The 18,113-nt window shown below is 49.2% G+C and overlaps 1 protein-coding gene and 1 long non-coding RNA gene across 2 annotated transcripts in view; one reads left to right on the top strand and one right to left on the bottom strand.

Annotated features, from left to right (window-relative positions):
* The window catches only part of TEX15 (testis expressed 15, meiosis and synapsis associated), a 330,552-nt gene that overhangs the window by 296,129 nt on the left and 16,310 nt on the right, over positions 1-18,113 (top strand).
* On the bottom strand, positions 222-5,944 carry LOC115463749. Its single transcript, XR_003941068.1, has 3 exons — positions 5,851-5,944; positions 3,849-3,852; positions 222-232 (listed from the first exon to the last, which is right to left on the bottom strand). It is a non-coding gene; the product is annotated as an uncharacterized LOC115463749 (long non-coding RNA).

The raw sequence follows: 18,113 nt of genomic DNA, 5'->3' as shown, positions 1-18,113 counted from the left end.
GCGGACTCAGTTGCCTCACGATTCTGGGGTTGTGGATCTGGCCCTTAAGAAGGTCAAGAGTTCTAGAGATTATGCTTCGGCGCCCCCGGGCAGAGACTCTAGAACCTTGGATTCTTTTGGGAGGAAGGCCTACCATTCCTCAATGCTTGTAGCCAAGATCCAGTCTTACCAGCTCTACACGAGCATTCATATGGGGAACAATGTGCGGCAGTTGGCGGACTTGGTGGATAAGCTCCCTTCTGAGCAAGCCAAGCCTTTTCAGCAGGTGGTCAGGCAGCTGAAGGCGTGTCGTAAATTCCTGGCCAGGGGTGTTTACGATACTTTTGATGTCACGTCCAGGGCCGCAGCTCAAGGTGTGGTGATGCGCAGACTCTCATGGCTGCGTGCCTCCGACCTGGAAAATAGGATTCAGCAGCAGATTGAGAATTCTCCTTGCCGGGGGGATAATATTTTTGGTGAAAAGGTCGAACAGGTGGTAGAGCCAAACCCCAGCGTGCTCATTCCCGTCAACAGCGTGCGACTCAACAGGCCCCTGCAGCTCCCCAGCAAAAGCAAGGGACGGGCTTTTGACTGGCTCCAGCAGAGCATAGCCAAAATCAAAGTGTCTGTGCCAGACGATCTGCCGGTCGGGGGGAGGTTAAAAAGTTTTCACCAAAGGTGGCCTCTCATAACCTCCAACCAGTGGGTTCTTTAAATAGTCCGGCTAGGATACTCCCTCAATTTGGTTTCCAAGCCTCCAAATTGCCCACCGGAGTTAAATCCTTCAGCTTCCAGCACAAGCAGGTACTTGCAGAGGAACTCTCTGCCCTTCTCAGCTCCAATGCGGTCGAGCCAGTGCCACCCGGGAAGGAAGGGCTGGGATTCTATTCCAGGTACTTCCTTGTGGAAAAGAAAACAGGGGGGATGCGTCCCATCCTAGACCTAAGGGCCCTGAACAAATATCTGGTCCGAGAAAAGTTCAGGATGCTTTCCCTGAGCACCCTTCTTCCCATGATTCAGGAAAACGATTGGCTATGCTCTCTGGACTTAAAGGATGCTTACACTCATATCCCGATACTGCCAGCCCACAGACAGTATCTTCGATTCCGTCTGGGAACACGGCACTGTCAGTATTGTGTGCTACCCTTTGGTCTTGCCTCTGCGCCCAGGGTGTTCACAAAGTGCCTGGCTGTAGTGGCGGCGTCTCTACACAGACTGGGAGTGCACATGTTCGCTTACCTCGACAATTGGCTGGTGAAGAACACCTCCGAGGCAGGAGCTCTACAGTCCACGCAGATGACTATTCGACTCCTGGAGCTACTAGGGTTTGTGATAAATTATCCAAAGTCCCACCTTCTTCCTATTCAGAAACTCGAATTCATAGGGGTTTCTGCTGGATTCTCAGACAGCTCATGCCTACCTTCCGGAAGCGAGGGCCGACAATCTTCTGTCCCTTGTTTCCTGGGTATGAGCGTCCCAGCAGATCACAGCTCGGCAGATGTTGAGACTGCTCGGCCACATGGCCTCCACAGTGCATGTGACTCCCATGGCCCGCCTCCACATGAGATCAGCTCAATGGACCCTAGCGTCTCAGTGGTACCAAGCTGCTGGGGACCTAGAGGACGTAATCTTGCTGTCCACGAGTTTTCTTCAGTCCCTCCATTGGTGGACAATTCGGTCCAATTTGACTCTGGGACGTCCTTTCCAAATTCCTCAGTCACAAAAGGTGCTGATGACGGATGCGTCTCTCCTGGGGTGGGGAGCTCCTGTCGATGGGCTTCACACCCAAGGGAGTTGGTCCCTCCAGGAACAAGGTCTACAGATCAATCTGCTGGAGTTACGAGCGGTCTGGAACGCTCTAAAGGCCTTCAGAGATCGGCTGTCCCATCAAATTATTCAAATTCAGATGGACAATCAGGTTGCCATGAATTACATCAACAAGCAGGGGGGCACCGGATCTCGCCCCCTGTGTCAGGAAGCCGTCAGAATGTGGCTTTGGGCTCGCTGGAACGACATGTTTCTTCAAGCCACGTATCTGGCAGGCGTAAACAGCAGTCTGGCCGACAGGTTGAGCAGGTTCATGCAACCTCACGAGTGGTCACTCAATTCCCGAGTGGTAAGTGAGATCTTTCAAGTGTGGGGCACCCCCTTGGTGGATCTCTTCGCTGCTCAAGTCAATCACAAAGTCCCTCAATTCTGTTCCAGACTTCAGGCCCACGGCAGACTAGCATCGGATGCCTTCCTCCTGCATTGGGGGGAGGGCCTCCTGTATGCCTATCCTCCCATACCTTTGGTGGGGAAGACTTTGCTGAAACTCAAGCAGGATCGAGGCACCATGATCCTGATCGCTCCCTTTTGGCCGCGTCAGATATGGTTCCCTCTTCTTCTGGAATTGTCTTCCGAAGAACCGTGGAGATTGGAGTGTTTTCCGACCCTCATCGCTCAGATCGAGGGGGCGCTTCTGCATCCCAACCTCTGGTCCATGGCTCTCACGGCCTGGATGTTGAGAGCGTAGATTTTGCCTCCTTGGGTCTCTCAGAGGGTGTCTCCAGAGTCTTGCTTGCTTCCAGGAAAGATTCCACTAAGAAGAGTTACTTCTTTCTATGTTGGAGGTTTGCCGTCTGGTGTGACAGCAAGGCCCTAGGTCCTCGCTCTTGTCCTACACAGACCCTGCTTGAATACCTTCTGCACTTGTCCGAGTCTGGTCTTTAAGACCAACTCTGTAAGAGTTCATCTTAGTGCGATTAGTGCATACCATTACCGTGTGGAAGGTAAGCCGATCTCGGGACAGCCTTTAGTTGTTCGATTCATGAGAGGTTTGCTTTTGTCAAAGCCCCCCGTCAAACCTCCTACGGTGTCATGGGATCTCAATGTCATTCTCACCCAGCTGATGAAACCCCCTTTCGAGCCACTGAATTCCTGCCATCTGAAGTACTTTGACCTGGAAGGTCATTTTCTTGGTGGCAGTCACTTCAGCTCGTAGAGTCAGTGAGCTTCAAGCCCTGGTAGCTCATGCTCCTTATACCAAATTTCATCATAATAGAGTAGTCCTCCACACTCACCCTAAGTTCTTGTCAAAGGTGGTGTCGGAGTTCCATCTGAACCAGTCAATTGTCTTGCCAACATTCTTCCCCCGTCCACATACCCACCCTGCTGAACATCAACTGCACACGTTGGACTGCAAGAGAGCATTGGTCTTCTATCTGGAGCGGACACAGCCCCACAGACAGTCTGCCCAATTGTTTTTCTTTTGATCCCAACAGGAGGGGAGTGGCTGTCGGGAAACGCACCATTTCTAATTGGCTAGCAGATTGCATCTCCTTCGCTTACGCCCAGTCTGGGCTGACTCTTGAGGGTCATGTCACGGCTCATAGTGTTAGAGCCATGGCAGTGTCAGTGGCCCACTTGAAGTCAGCCACTATCGAAGAGATTTGCAAGGCTGCGACGTGGTCATCTGTCCACACAATCACATCGCATTACTGCCTACAGCAGGATACCCGACGCGACAGTCGGTTCGGGCAGTCGGTGCTGCAGAATCTGTACGGGGTTTAGAATCCAACTCCACCCCCCTAGGCCCATTTTTATTCTGTTCCAGGCTGCACTTTCAGTTAGTTGTATAAGTTTAGGTGAAACTCAGTTATGTCCTCGCCGTTGCGAGGCCCAATTGACCATGTTTGTTGTTTTGAGTGAGCCTGGGGGCTAGGGATACCCCATCAGTGAGAACAAGCAGCCTGCTTATCCTCGGAGAAAGCGAATGCTACATACCTGTAGAAGGTATTCTCCGAGGACAGCAGGCTGATTGTTCTCACAAACCCACCCACCTCCCCTTTGGAGTTGTGTCTTCCCTTGTCTTTGTCTTTGCTATTTACTGGACTGACGAACACGAGCGAGTTCGGGTGGGAAGACGGTCACGCATGCGCGGTGTGCGTGCGTGCGCGAGGGCTAGCAAACGTCTTTGCTAGGGAAGATCTCCGGTTGGAGGGGCTGCCGCGGACGTCACCCATCAGTGAGAACAATCAGCCTGCTGTCCTCGGAGAATACCATCTATAGGTATGTAGCTTTCGCTTTACATTTGTATCCCACATTTTCCCACCTATTTGCAGGCTCAATGTGACTTACATAGTACCATAAAGGCTCTGCTCCATTCTCAATAACATTTTATCTCTGTTGCCATCATCTGCATAAATGAATGTTGGGAGACCATTTTTCTCCAGTAAATTGCCTAATTTATTTATTTATTGCATTTGTATCCCACATTTTCCCACCTCTTTGCAGGCTCAACGTGGCTTACAATACATCATGAATAGTGGAAGCATATAAGAAAATATACATTTAGCATTATAGAAGGATCTTGGGTAACATGATAATGATAAAACATAATAATAGTTTAACAAGGAAATATTGTAAAGCAGTTCAGGTTATTTGTATTGGAGTTCATATTTGTTAGTCTTTGTGGTATGCCTTGTTAAAGAGATGGGTCTTCAGTAGTTTGCGGAAGTTAGTTAATTCATAGAGCGTTTTTAAGTTGCGCGGCAGCGACATGATGTTAAGTAGGATGGGAGACAGTGGAGAGCCCTGGGGCACTACACAAACAGGGGACCATGCTGTAATGGTCAAGGATGTTTAGAAGGATATTATGATCAACATTTTCAAAGGTACTGAACATATCAAATTGTAGTATTAATATTTTATTACCAAAGCTAAGTTCTCATCTAAATTTAGCTTGGAGGTGGTGAGAACAGGTTCAGTACTGTGAGAAGATCTAAAACCAGATTGTGAACTATATAAAATAGAGTGACGTTGGAGATAGTCCATTAGTTGGTGTGTGCCTAACCCTTCCATTACCTATACCAGGGGTTTTCAACTAGAGAGCTGCACGGGGACAGAAATCTTACCCGCCCCCGCTGGAATCTTACCCACCCCCACCTGTCCCCACTGGAATTTAACCCGTCCCCACAAGAATTTAGCCTGTCCCCATCCGTCCCCGCAAGAATTTAATGGTGCATTAAAAAAATTCCAGTCGGCTCTCTTAGGGTTCAAGCCACAGCACTACAGGCAAGGAAGGAACAGAAGTTGGAACTTGGAACATACTGGTGTGCACATGTAAGACTTGTCTCTGATCCACTGGCACTGTGTGCTGCTAGGTTGCCACATGCATGTGCTAGTAGGTCAGGTGACATCTGATAGTTATGCCTGTGTCAGAGCTGAGGTCTGCTCATCAGCCTGGGAGCAGAGAGGATTAATAGTAACATAGTTAGTGACAGCAAATAAAAACCCGAACGGTCCAGTCTGCTCAATAGTCACATTCATTATCAATTCATAATTAAATCAACAATGAACGTGATATTATATACTTGATTATGGTCTTTCTTTGGTGGTGCTCACGCACCCATAGAGCTTGCACCTATGGCAGGGAGAGTTTCTAACCTCGCTGGATCTCAAGGAATCATACTTTCATATTCCCATTTGGCCTCCCCACAGAACATTTCTGCAATTTGCAATCCTCAGGGAACATTATTAATTTGTGGTTATGCCATTCAGCCTTTCCACAGAGCCAAAGACATTTTCCAAGGTCATGGTAGTAGTGACAGCCAGGCATGGAAGGTTCATCCATACCTTGACAATTGGCTGATTCACACCTGTTGCTATCAAGAGAGTCCTGAAGATGACCTGAAGATGTATACCCTGGAGGAAAGTAGAGATAGAGGTGATATGATTCAGATATTCAAATATTTGAAAGGTATTAATATACAAACCAACCTTTTCCAGAGATGGGAAGGTGGTAAAACTAGAGGACATGAATTTAGATTGCAGGGGGCTGACTCAATGGCAGGAAGTACATTTTCATGGAGAGTGTGGTAAACGCCTGACATGCCCTCCTGCGGGATATGGTGGAAATGAAAACAGTAACAGAATTCAAAAATATGTGGGTTAAACACAAAGGAATCGTCTATGGAAGGCATGAAACCAAACAAACTTAGCAGCAATTATATGGCAAACCAGTAATTGAGAAGCAAAGTCAGTCTTGGGCAGACTTCTTCGGTCTGTGTCCTAAAAATGGCAAGGACAAATCAGGATCAAGTATGCATATGTAGTATCACATCATAGCTTATTGCATTCCTGTCTTTGCCTCAGAGACGGGAGTAGCCTTCTGGAGGTCTCCTGGATGGTGGACCCGTGCCCCGCAAGGCAGAACCCCAGGCATGAAAATCTCTGCCTACTAAATAAGAAGCCAATCAGTAATTATTGAAATATCAACAAATAAAAATCCCAATAGAGTATAATATGTAGCAAATAAAAACAGAGTTTTCCCTGGGAGCTGTCAATATGTCCACCTGCTAGTGGGCACACTGAGGCTCGCCATCCTCAGTTCTGTTTTCTCTTAAATACTTTTTCTTCCTTTCTTCATTATCTTAATTATAATTACCCTTCCTACCTAATGAATATGCATCTTTCCAGAACATTCTATTTCCTGTTATGGTGAATCATGTTCCCACACATTCTATCATCTTCCAACTTCTATCATTTATTCCCTCATTGCTTTAACAGTTTAAAGCTTGTCATATAAAGCATAAGTCTTCATTAGATAATGGTTTGACCTATGTCCTTGTTATGCATAGTTATTATACTAGCTCCCTCCACCCTCTTGCTGAGCCTACAATTTCACCCACACTCACTTACTTCTCCTTCTAATTGTTTATCTGGATACTGCAGGTGTTCTTAGTCATAGGAGTCTTTGGCTCTTAGTTGCTGACCAGCAACTTATCACAAGTTAGCATAGTCCAAATGTCAAACCACAAATTTCTACTGCCTTATAAGGGTAGTTACCAGAAAAAATACAGTTTTATAGCTGTCTTGCCATTTCATGTCTGCTCCCAGCTCAGAAATGCAAAATAGCTATATTAAAATAAAACTAGAAATATGGAGGGTTTGCACCTTTTCATGGCCTCTGTGATATACATTATGCTATGAGTTTATCTTGTTGGGCAGACTGGATGGACCGTACAAGTCATCTGCTGTCATCTACTATGTTACAAACCTTGGAGTATCTGGGAGTGATATTCAACACAGGCTTAGGGAAGACATTTCTTCCCATTGCTTGTCAGCAAAACATTTACACCCAAGTCAGGAATCTACTTTAATTTCCATGTTCCAGGGCATGGGATTATGTTCAGGTTCTGGGCACAATGGCTCTACCTTGGATGTTTTTCCATGGGCCAGATTCCACATGAGACTACTTCAGTGGTTCCTTCTCAGCCTTTGGTCTCCAACATCTCAGCATTACAATTTCCGTCACTCTTGGACCCTCCAAGCCAATCTCAGCCTTAACTGTTGGATTTATCCTTCAAATCTTCTGTAAGCATTTCTCTGACAATTCAGGATTTGTTTGTAGTCACAACAGATGCCACCTTATCAGGCTAGGAAGCTCATTGTCTCCTTCAGTCAGGCTGATGCTCTCCAATTGAAGCCTCTTGGTCCATCAACCCTCTAGATCTCAGAGCCATTCGAAAAGCCTTGTTTTCTTTTGCTCATCTTTGAGGGATTCTGGTGAGGATTCTCTCAGACAACACTATGGCAGTTTCCTATGTCAACAGGCAGTGGGGAACCAAGAGTGTTTCCCTAGCTGAGAAGCAGAAATTCTTTTCCAGTACGCCAGTGCCCACATTTCTGTACTTTCAGCAGCTCGTACTGGAAGAATTCTAAATACTCAGGTGGATTTTCTCAGCAGAGTTTCTCTGGATCCGAAGGAGTGGCAGTTATCGACAAAAGCATTCCATCAGATCATATCACATTGGGGAGTTCCAGAAATAGATCTAATGGCATTGTCTGCAGATTCTTCAGCCATTGGAAAGACCCCAATGCAGAGGGCCTGGGTGCTCTTCAGTGGTGTGCTGGTAAATTTTTAACAACAGGCTCTCTCCCCGGTCCACCTCGGCGCCCCCATCCACCTCTGCGCCCCCCCCCCTCCACCACTGCGCCCCCCCCCAAAAAAAAAAAATTGTAGAGCTGGCTATACCTGGGGGGGGGGGGGGGGGGACGGCGGCCAACACATTACTCTCTCCAGGGAAAAAAAATTAAATGATCCCAGGTTCCAATCTAATTCATCTTTAATATGGGATAAAATGCCATAAATAAGTAAATAAACATAAACTTTTAACGTTCAGCACCTGATTCTCAAAGTGAACATATTCCAAACACTATAATGAAAATAAAATTATTTTTTTTCTACCTTTGTTGTCTGGTGACTTTGTTTCTCTGATCATGCTGGTCCAGTATCTGATTCTGCTGCTCTCTATCTGTTCCCTTGACTCCGTTTCCAGGGCTTCCTTTCCATTTATTTCTTTTCTTTCCTCCTTTCTTCTTCATTTCTGGTCCTCTGCATACTTGACTGTACAGTGGATCCAGCTTCTGCCTATTTTCTCCATCCATGTGCAGTTTCTCTCCTCACTTCCTTTTCCCTCATCTAATCTCCTTCCTTTGTCTTCCCCCCATGTCCAGAATTTCTCTTGCTCTCCCCGCCATCCATGTCCTGAAACTCTCCTCTCTCCCCTGCCCCTCTCTATCCATCCATACCCAGCAATTCTCTTCTCTCCCCTGCCCCCTCTGCCCATCCATACCCAGCAATTCTCTTCTCTCCCCTGCCCCCTCTGCGCATCCATGCCCAGCAATTCTCTCCCCTGCTTCCCTCTGCCCATCCATGCCCAGCAATTCTCTCCCCTGCCTCCCTCTGCCCATCCATGCCCAGCAGTTCTCTCCCCTGCCTCCCTCTGCCCATCCATGCCCAGCAATTCTCTCCCCTGCCTCCCTCTGCCCATCCATGCCCAGCAATTCTCCCCTCTGCCCATCCATGCCCAGCAATTCTCTCCCCTGCCCATCCATGCCCAGCAGTTCTCCTCCCTCCCCTGCCCTCCCGCTCCCATCCATGTGTAGCGATGTCCTTCGCCCCCCCATCCTCCCCTGCCGATCCCATCCGTCAGTTTCAAATACCTGCCTCGAAGCGCTGCATTATCTAAGGCCTGCCTGCTGCCCGTCTCCAGCTGCCTTCCCTGCTTGCTTCTCAGGAGTTCGGTTCGTGCCCTTAGTCCCGCTGCGGGAAAAGGAAATGACGTCAGAATGACGTCAGAAGGTGGGACTAAGGGCGCGGACACCTCAGAAGCAGGCAGGGAAGGCAGCTGCAGACGGGCAGCAGGGCTTTAAATAAGGCGGCGCTTCGAGGCAGGTATTTGAATCTGATGGATGGGAGCGGCAGGGGAAGATGGGGGAGGGGCGAAGGACATCGCTACACATGGATGGGAGCGGGAGGGGAGGTAAGCATGGCGTCCTCCTGCCATGCTTACCTCGTGCAATGGAGCCGGCTCGCCCTGTACAACAACCGGCTCGCAAGAGCTGTCAAAATTTAACAAGCGGCTCTTGCGAGCCGGCTCCAGCACACCACTGGTGCTCTTCTACAATAGTGGTAAACAGATCTTCTGTATGTTTTTCCTCCATGGCCAATGATAAGCAGAACTCTTCTTTACATTGCTCATCATCCAGGAAAAATAATCCTTGAAGCTCCGGGTTGGCCAATACGTCCTTGGTATGCTGATCTGATGCTGTTGAATATTGCTCCTCCTCTGTCTCTACCCAGTTACAGAGGCCTTCTGATTCAGGGTCCAATTCTAATAGACAGTCCCTCCCTGTTTGGTCTTATGGCATGATTCTTGAAAGGTCACTCCTAAAGATTACTCAGAAGTCATTGTTTGTTTGTTGTTGTTTTTTTGTTACATTTGTACCCCGCGCTTTCTCACTCATGGCAGGCTCAATGCGGCTTACATGGGGCAATGGGAGGGTTAAGTGACTTGCCCAGAGTCACAAGGAGCTGCCTGTGCCTGAAGTGGGAATCGAACTCAGTTCCCCAGGACCAAAGTCCACCACCCTAACCACTAGACCACTCCTCCACTCTTCTTCTGCAAGCCCAAATAAAGGTCTACTTCTACTAAGGCATGCTTGAGCATGGGGAACCTTAGAATCTTGGTGTTCAGAAAAAAACCTTATCTAAAGCATCACTGTCGCAAATTCTATCCTTTCTTCAGGAAAGGCTTAAGAAAGGTCTTTTCCTCAATTCACTCAAAGTTCAGATAGTGGCTCTGGCTTGTGAGCCTCATCTTGCAGAGAACCTTTTCTGCATTTTACTGAAACAAGGGTAACTATTCATATGGTGCCTTTCGTCATGCCTTAAATAATTTCTACTTTCATGTTAATCAATCTCTATTTGCCTTCCTTTCGTGAGGAGGATTATGGATTGGAATTCTCCTCCCTGTGTCTCCTTAATGTAAAGAAGGTTCTTTTGCACTAATAATTTTAGCCATTCAGATCACCATGTTTTTCTTTTTTCAGGACCCAAAAAGGGTTTGTGCACTTATAAGGTGACTATTGCATGTTGGTTAAAAGACACTATTTCTTGAGCCAGTTTGTTGGCAGGGAAAAGGACTCTGTGAGGGAGTGAGTAGAATAGTGCCTCGTCAGAGGGGCACGGCTCAGACCGGGAGGTGGTTAAAAGCCCTGCAACAAAGTTGATCAGAGAGGCCTCTTGAAGGAGGACTATGAAGTGGCGTAGGAAGGGCAGGGTGGTGGGGGTGGTCCGCCCCATGTGCACGCTGCTGGAGGGTGCAGAGAGCAGCCATGCGCCTGTCGGCTCCACTGGTTCCCTGCTCCCTCTGCCCCGGAACAGGTTACTTCCTGTTCTGGGGCAGAGGGAGCAGGGAGCCAGTAGAGTCGACAGGCGCGTGGCTGCTCTCTGCACCCTCCAGCAGCCAAGAATGCAGCCGGGGGGGCCAGGGAGGGGGGTGTCATTGCACCGGGGGGGGGGGGGGGTCGTGCTGCACCCTGGGGGGACGGACGCCGCTGCACCCGGGGGGGAGTGCGCAGCGGCGATCCGCCCCCGGTAGCAGCCGACCTAGAATCGCCACTGCGGACCGTGAGTGAAGAAATCCTCCCAAGGTGTTGGCTAGGCTGCAGTACCTGTGGAGGATACCCAGAGAAGTAAGGAGTGTCCCTATTTTCAAGATTTGCACCTGAGGATAAAGAGTAACCACCCAGGGGTTACAAGAGAAGGAATAGAAGGCTGCAGAGGTAAAGAGTGTATGTCTTTATTTGTAAAGGCTCTGACCTGAGTGTCCTAACTAGAGTCAGACCCAAATTTTTGCATGAGTGACTTGTAGTATGCTATAGAAGCTTGACAAGATAGGACTACTGAAGAGAGGAAAAGCCATTGTTAATATTGTTGCTGCCATGTTCAGCCCTGATTCTGTGACAAAAACAGATTGCTATTTTGTTTGTCTGTTCAGCAATAGTTTCCTTTTGATTTACACTGTTCCCTGATTGTGTCTGTGAGCCTCCCAGTCTGTCTGCCAGCCACAGTGCCACACACTCCCTTACATCTTAAAGCTCATTCTACTAGAGCACTTTCTACTTCATTTGCATAAACCCATGCTGTTCTGTGGATGAAATCTGTACAGCAGCCACATGGTCCAGGTCTCATACATTTTCAAAGCATCTTCTAGATGTGGCAACTAGAGCAGAGGCTTTGTTTGGAACGTCTGTTGTTATGGAAGGGATATTGCATTCTTGAGGAATGCTTTTATACATCCCACATTTGTGAACTGATCCTTTGGAGTCAATAAGTAAGGAGAAATTAGTTCTTATCTGCTAATTTACTTTCCTTCAGTCCAGATTCCAACCTTCTCTAGCATATTCTGCTTTGTTTTTGTTTTGTTTTTTTAATTGAGTTTTTGTTTGTTAGGCACAAGGTTCATGTTGTTTGTTCTAAAAAAAAAAAGATTACATTAATTTATTAAAGAGGCAGAAATTCTAATTTTTTCTGTCAAGTTCTTACTGCTTCGCTATTTGAATGTTAAAGAGAATCTAATGCACAGTAGCATTATAAGGCATAAGAACATAAGCGTTGCCATATTGGGACAGACCGAAAGTACATCAAGCCCAATATCCTGTTTTCCAGCAGTGGCCAGTCCAGGTCACAAGTACCTAGCAAGATCCCAGTAGATTAAAACAGATTTTCTGCTGCTTATCCTAGAAATAAGCAGTGGATTTTCCCAAGTCCATCTTAATAACGGCTTATGGACTTTTTGTTTAGGAAATTATTCATACCTTTTTTAAACCCTGTTAAGCTAACTGCTTTAACCACATTCTCTGGCAACGAATTCCAGAGTTTAATTACGCATTGAGTGAAGAAATATTTTCTCCAATTTGCTTTAAGTTTACTACTTGGTAGCTTTATTGCAATCCCCCCTAGTCCAAGTATTTTTGGAAAGAATAAACAAGCGATTCACGCCTACCCATTTCATTCCACTCAGTATTTTATAGACCTCTAGCGCATCTCCTCTCAGCTGTCTCTTCTCCAAGCTGAAGAGCCTTTAGACACTTTCCTCATATGGAAGTCATTCCATTCCCTTTATCATTTTTGTTGCCCTTCTCAGTACCTTTTCTAATTCTGAAATATCTTTTTTGAGATGCGGTGACCAGAATTGCAGAAAGTATTTGAGGTGCGATTGCACCATGGAGCAATACAAAGGCATTATAACATTCTCATTTTTGTTTTCCATTCCTTTCCTAATAAATCCTAACATTCTATTTGCTTTTTTAGCCGCCACTGCACACTGAGCAGAAGATTTCAACTTATCGTCAACGATGACACCTACATCCTTTTCATGGGTGGTGACTACTAATGTTGAACCTTGCAGCACATATCTATAATTTAGGTTCCTCTTTTCCCACATGCATCATCTGCCTTTTGGATGCCCAGTCTCATAAGATCCTCTTACAATTTTTCACAGTCCTCTTGTGATTTAACAACTTTGAATAATTTAGGGCAAGATGCACTGAAGACTCGTTAAAGCCCTTTCCTTACCGATTCCCTTAGCGAATCGGTAAGGAATGGGCATGCATCAAGGAATAGGAATGCAAATGAGCTGCTCGTTGTAGCTCACTTGCATTCTCTATTCCATCGTTAAACAGTGGGCCGATCGAGCATGCACAGAGCAGCCAAGCGTTATGCTGGCTGCTCTGCGCATGCCAAGGACGTCCTTTATGGACGTCCATTATATATAAAAATAAAAAGACGAGCTGTGCCTATGGACGTCCTTTATGGACGTCCTTCACCCCCCCCCCCCCCCCAAGATCGTCGCCACCCCCTCCCCCCTGCATTGAAATGACAGCTTCCCGCAGCCCCGGCCTCCCCGCCATCCTCCGCACCCCGAGGCCCCGCCCCCCCTCCGTCTGCCACTGGGCCGGGCCCTCACAGCACCTCTCACCTCCGTGTGAAGGCGCTGCAGCAGGCAACAGCTGATCGACTCCCTTCGGACTTCCCTCCTTTCCTCCCTGGCCCGCCCGGCAGCGATCTCGGGGGGGGGGGGGGGGTGAAGGACGTCCATAGGCACAGCTCATCTTTTTTTTTATATATAGTGAAGGACGTCTATAAAGGACATCCATAGGCACAGCTCGTCATTTTTTTATACAGTGGTGGAAATAAGTATTTGATCCCTTGCTGATTTTGTAAGTTTGCCCACTGACAAAGACATGAGCAGCCCATAATTGAAGGGTAGGTTATTGGTAACAGTGAGAGATAGCACATCACAAATTAAATCCGGAAAATCACATTGTGGAAAGTATATGAATTTATTTGCATTCTGCAGAGGGAAATAAGTATTTGATCCCCCACCAACCAGTAAGAGATCTGGCCCCTACAGACCAGGTAGATGCTCCAAATCAACTCGTTACCTGCATGACAGACAGCTGTCGGCAATGGTCACCTGTATGAAAGACACCTGTCCACAGACTCAGTGAATCAGTCAGACTCTAACCTCTACAAAATGGCCAAGAGCAAGGAGCTGTCTAAGGATGTCAGGGACAAGATCATACACCTGCACAAGGCTGGAATGGGCTACAAAACCATCAGTAAGACGCTGGGCGAGAAGGAGACAACTGTTGGTGCCATAGTAAGAAAATGGAAGAAGTACAAAATGACTGTCAATCGACAAAGATCTGGGGCTCCACACAAAATCTCACCTTGTGGGGTATCCTTGATCATGAGGAAGGTTAGAAATCAGCCTACAACTACAAGGGGGGAACTTGTCAATGATCTCAAGGCAGCTGGGACCACTGTCACCACGAAAACCATTGGTAACACATTACGACATAACGGATTGCAATCCTGCAGTGCCCGCAAGGTCCCCCTGCTCCGGAAGGCACATGTGACGGCCCGTCTGAAGTTTGCCAGTGAACACCTGGATGATGCCGAGAGTGATTGGGAGAAGGTGCTGTGGTCAGATGAGACAAAAATTGAGCTCTTTGGCATGAACTCAACTCGCCGTGTTTGGAGGAAGAGAAATGCTGCCTATGACCCAAAGAACACCGTCCCCACTGTCAAGCATGGAGGTGGAAATGTTATGTTTTGGGGGTGTTTCTCTGCTAAGGGCACAGGACTACTTCACCGCATCAATGGGAGAATGGATGGGGCCATGTACCGTACAATTCTGAGTGACAACCTCCTTCCCTCCGCCAGGGCCTTAAAAATGGGTCGTGGCTGGGTCTTCCAGCACGACAATGACCCAAAACATACAGCCAAGGCAACAAAGGAGTGGCTCAGGAAGAAGCACATTAGGGTCATGGAGTGGCCTAGCCAGTCACCAGACCTTAATCCCATTGAAAACTTATGGAGGGAGCTGAAGCTGCGAGTTGCCAAGCTACAGCCCAGAACTCTTAATGATTTAGAGATGATCTGCAAAGAGGAGTGGACCAAAATTCCTCCTGACATGTGTGCAAACCTCATCATCAACTACAGAAGACGTCTGACCGCTGTGCTTGCCAACAAGGGTTTTGCCACCAAGTATTAGGTCTTGTTTGCCAGAGGGATTAAATACTTATTTCCCTCTGCAGAATGCAAATAAATTCATATACTTTCCACAATGTGATTTTCCGGATTTAATTTGTGATGTGCTATCTCTCACTGTTACCAATAACCTACCCTTCAATTATGGGCTGCTCATGTCTTTGTCAGTGGGCAAACTTACAAAATCAGCAAGGGATCAAATACTTATTTCCACCACTGTATATATATAGTGAAGCACGTCCATAAAGGACGTCCCTGACGAGCACTTTTTTCCCTGCTTTTTTTTTGTAGACGTTTTTCAATCCCACGCAGCCCCGACGACAGTTACAGACCTCTCGTTAGATTTTTCAGCGTTAAGGTTAGTGCATCTCATTACAGTAGGGTTTCTACACAATTTGCGCATCTGCATTCCATTTTTGTTAGCTGCTACCGTCGTCGGAAAAAGGCTCGGAGAAGCCTTTAGTGCATGCCAGGGTTTACTACTTGCTCGTTAAAGGCTCATTAAGTTTCTCCGAGGACAAGCAGGCTGTTTGTTCTCACTGATGGGTGACGTCCACGGCAGCCCCTCCAATCGGAAACTTCACTAGCAAAGGCCTTTGCTAGTCCTCGCGCGCTCCTGCGCACCGCGCATGCGCGGCCATCTTCCCGCCCGAACCGGCTCGTGTTCGTCAGTCTTCTTTGTCCGCGCTCGGTACGGTCGTGTTTCGCCGTGTCGGGCCCCGCAAAGTCGACCTCGCGCGTTCGTCGTGTGTTTTTTGAAAAGAGAAAGAAAAATTCTAATCCTTTCTGTGTGGGGAAAAGACTCTTGGTCTTTCCTCTCCCCCCCCCCCCCCCCCCCCCCCCCCCCCCCCCCGCTATTTTCAGCTTTCGCCCCGGTAAGTTTTCTTTCGTCGTCGGGGTAGGCCGCTTTTAGGCCTCGGGTCGAAGTTTTCTTCCCCTTGTTTTTTCGGTGCCTTTTCCGCCATTTCGACTTTTGATCTCGCTGGCGTGATTTTTCCGCCCATGACATCGAAGTCTACCAGCGGCTTCAAAAAGTGCACCCAGTGCGCCCGGGTCATCTCGCTCACTGACAGGCACGCGTCGTGTCTTCAGTGCTTAGGGGCTGGGCACCGCCCTCAGGCCTGTAGTCTGTGTTCCCTTTTGCAAAAGCGGACTCAGGTAGCGAGATTGGCCCAGTGGAACGTTTTGTTCTCGGGCTCTTCGTCGGCATCGGCACCGGGGGTATCGAGTGCATCGACGTCTTCAGCGTCCAGAGCTTCATCCTCGGCCGCCAGTGCATCGAGGCATCGGCCCTCTGCACCGGCGCCGAGACATCGGATAGCTGCATCGACGTCGGTGGTACCGGGACCTCGTCAGCTGATGTCGTCGGACGGTGGTGCTTCGTCTGGAGTGCAGGTGAGGACTGTCCATTCCCCTGCTGGTGGCGGTGAGCCTTCGGGTGGGTCTCCCCCTACCCTGAGGGCTCCTGCGGTACAGCCCCCCCGAGACCGACCTCCTTCGGCCTCGGCCCTGAGGAAGCGACGACTGGATTCTACGTCCTCCTCGTCGGTGCCGGGAAGCTCCGGTGACATGCTTCGTTCCAAGAAATCGAAGAAGCATCGTCATCGGTCTCCTTCCCGGGTCGGCACCGAGAGCTCTGGGTCGCCGAGGGAGTCGGCACCCACCAGGCATCGGCACCGAGAGGACCGCTCACCCTCTGTTCAGGAGGTGTCGATGCGCTCCACTCTGGACAGCCCGGAACAGCCTCCACGCCCGGAACAGGTTCTGACGTCGACGCCTGCATCGACCTCCATGCCTTTCTCTGCAGCCGCTCTGAACGAGAGCCTCCGGGCCGTTCTCCCAGAGATTCTGGGAGAGCTGTTGCGCCCTACCCCTCCGGTACCGGCGGTGCTTGCGCCACCGGTACCGTCGAGCGTGGCGCCGGCTGGCCCATTGCCCGAGGTGAGGTCTCCGGCGTCGGTGCCGCGTGCAGTACCGGCTGCCGTCGCCTCCCAGGAAGGCTCCCCGACTACGTCGGCGGAGGGAGCTTCGCCGATGCGGGCGAGGGAGTCTACCTCTCGACGCCCCCATCGTGGACGTGGCTCCACAGAGTCGAGTCGGGCACGGTTGCAGACACAGGTCCGTGAACTTGTCTGACACCGAGGGTGAGGCCTCGTGGGAAGAGGAAGAAGATCCCAGATATTTCTCTGACGAGGAGTCTGAGGGTCTTCCTTCCGATCCCACTCCCTCTCCTGAGAGACAGCTTTCTCCTCCCGAGAGTCTGTCTTTTGCTTCCTTTGTCCGGGAGATGTCTACGGCCATCCCCTTCCCGGTGGTTGTGGAGGACGAGCCCAGGGCTGAAATGTTTGAGCTCCTGGACTATCCTTCTCCACCTAAGGAAGCGTCCACTGTACCCATGCACCATGTCCTAAAAAAGACATTGCTGGCGAACTGGACCAAGCCTTTAACTAATCCCCACATTCCCAAGAAGATCGAGTCCCAGTACCGGATCCATGGGGACCCAGATCTGATGCGCACTCAGTTGCCTCATGATTCTGGAGTTGTGGATCTGGCCCTAAAGAAGGCTAAGAGTTCTAGGGAGCATGCTTCGGCGCCCCCGGGCAAGGACTCTAGAACCTTAGACTCCTTTGGGAGGAAGGCCTACCATTCTTCTATGCTCGTGGCCAAAATTCAGTCCTACCAGCTCTACACGAGCATACACATGCGGAACAATGTGCGGCAGTTGGTGGGCTTGGTTGATGCGCTCCCCCCTGAGCAAGCCAAGCCTTTTCAGGAGGTGGTCAGGCAGCTGAAGGCGTGCAGAAAATTCCTGGCCAGAAGGGTGTATGACACCTTTGATGTTGCGTCCAGGGCCGCTGCTCAAGGTGTGGTGATGCGCAGGCTCTCATGGCTGCGTGCCTCCGACCTGGAGAATAGAATCCAGCAGCAGATTGCGGACTCGCCTTGCCGTGCGGATAACATTTTTGGAGAGAAAGTCGAACAGGTGGTAGAGCAGCTCCACCAGCGGGACACTGCATTCGACAAGTTCTCCCGACGGCAGCCTTCAGCCTCTACCTCTACAGGTAGAAGATTTTTCGGGGGAAGGAAGACTGCTCCCTACTCTTCTGGCAAGCGTAGGTACAATCCTCCTTCTCGACAGCCTGCGGCCCAGGCTAAGCCCCAGCGCGCTCGCTCTCGTCAGCAGCGTGCGCCTCAGAAAGGCCCCTCGGCTCCCCAGCAAAAGCAAGGGGCGAGCTTTTGACTGGCT

The sequence above is a fragment of the Microcaecilia unicolor genome, chromosome 2, assembly GCF_901765095.1.
Source record: "Microcaecilia unicolor chromosome 2, aMicUni1.1, whole genome shotgun sequence".
In the NCBI taxonomy this organism is placed as follows: Eukaryota; Metazoa; Chordata; class Amphibia; order Gymnophiona; family Siphonopidae; genus Microcaecilia; species Microcaecilia unicolor.
This window is presented reverse-complemented; position numbering and strand designations above follow the sequence as displayed.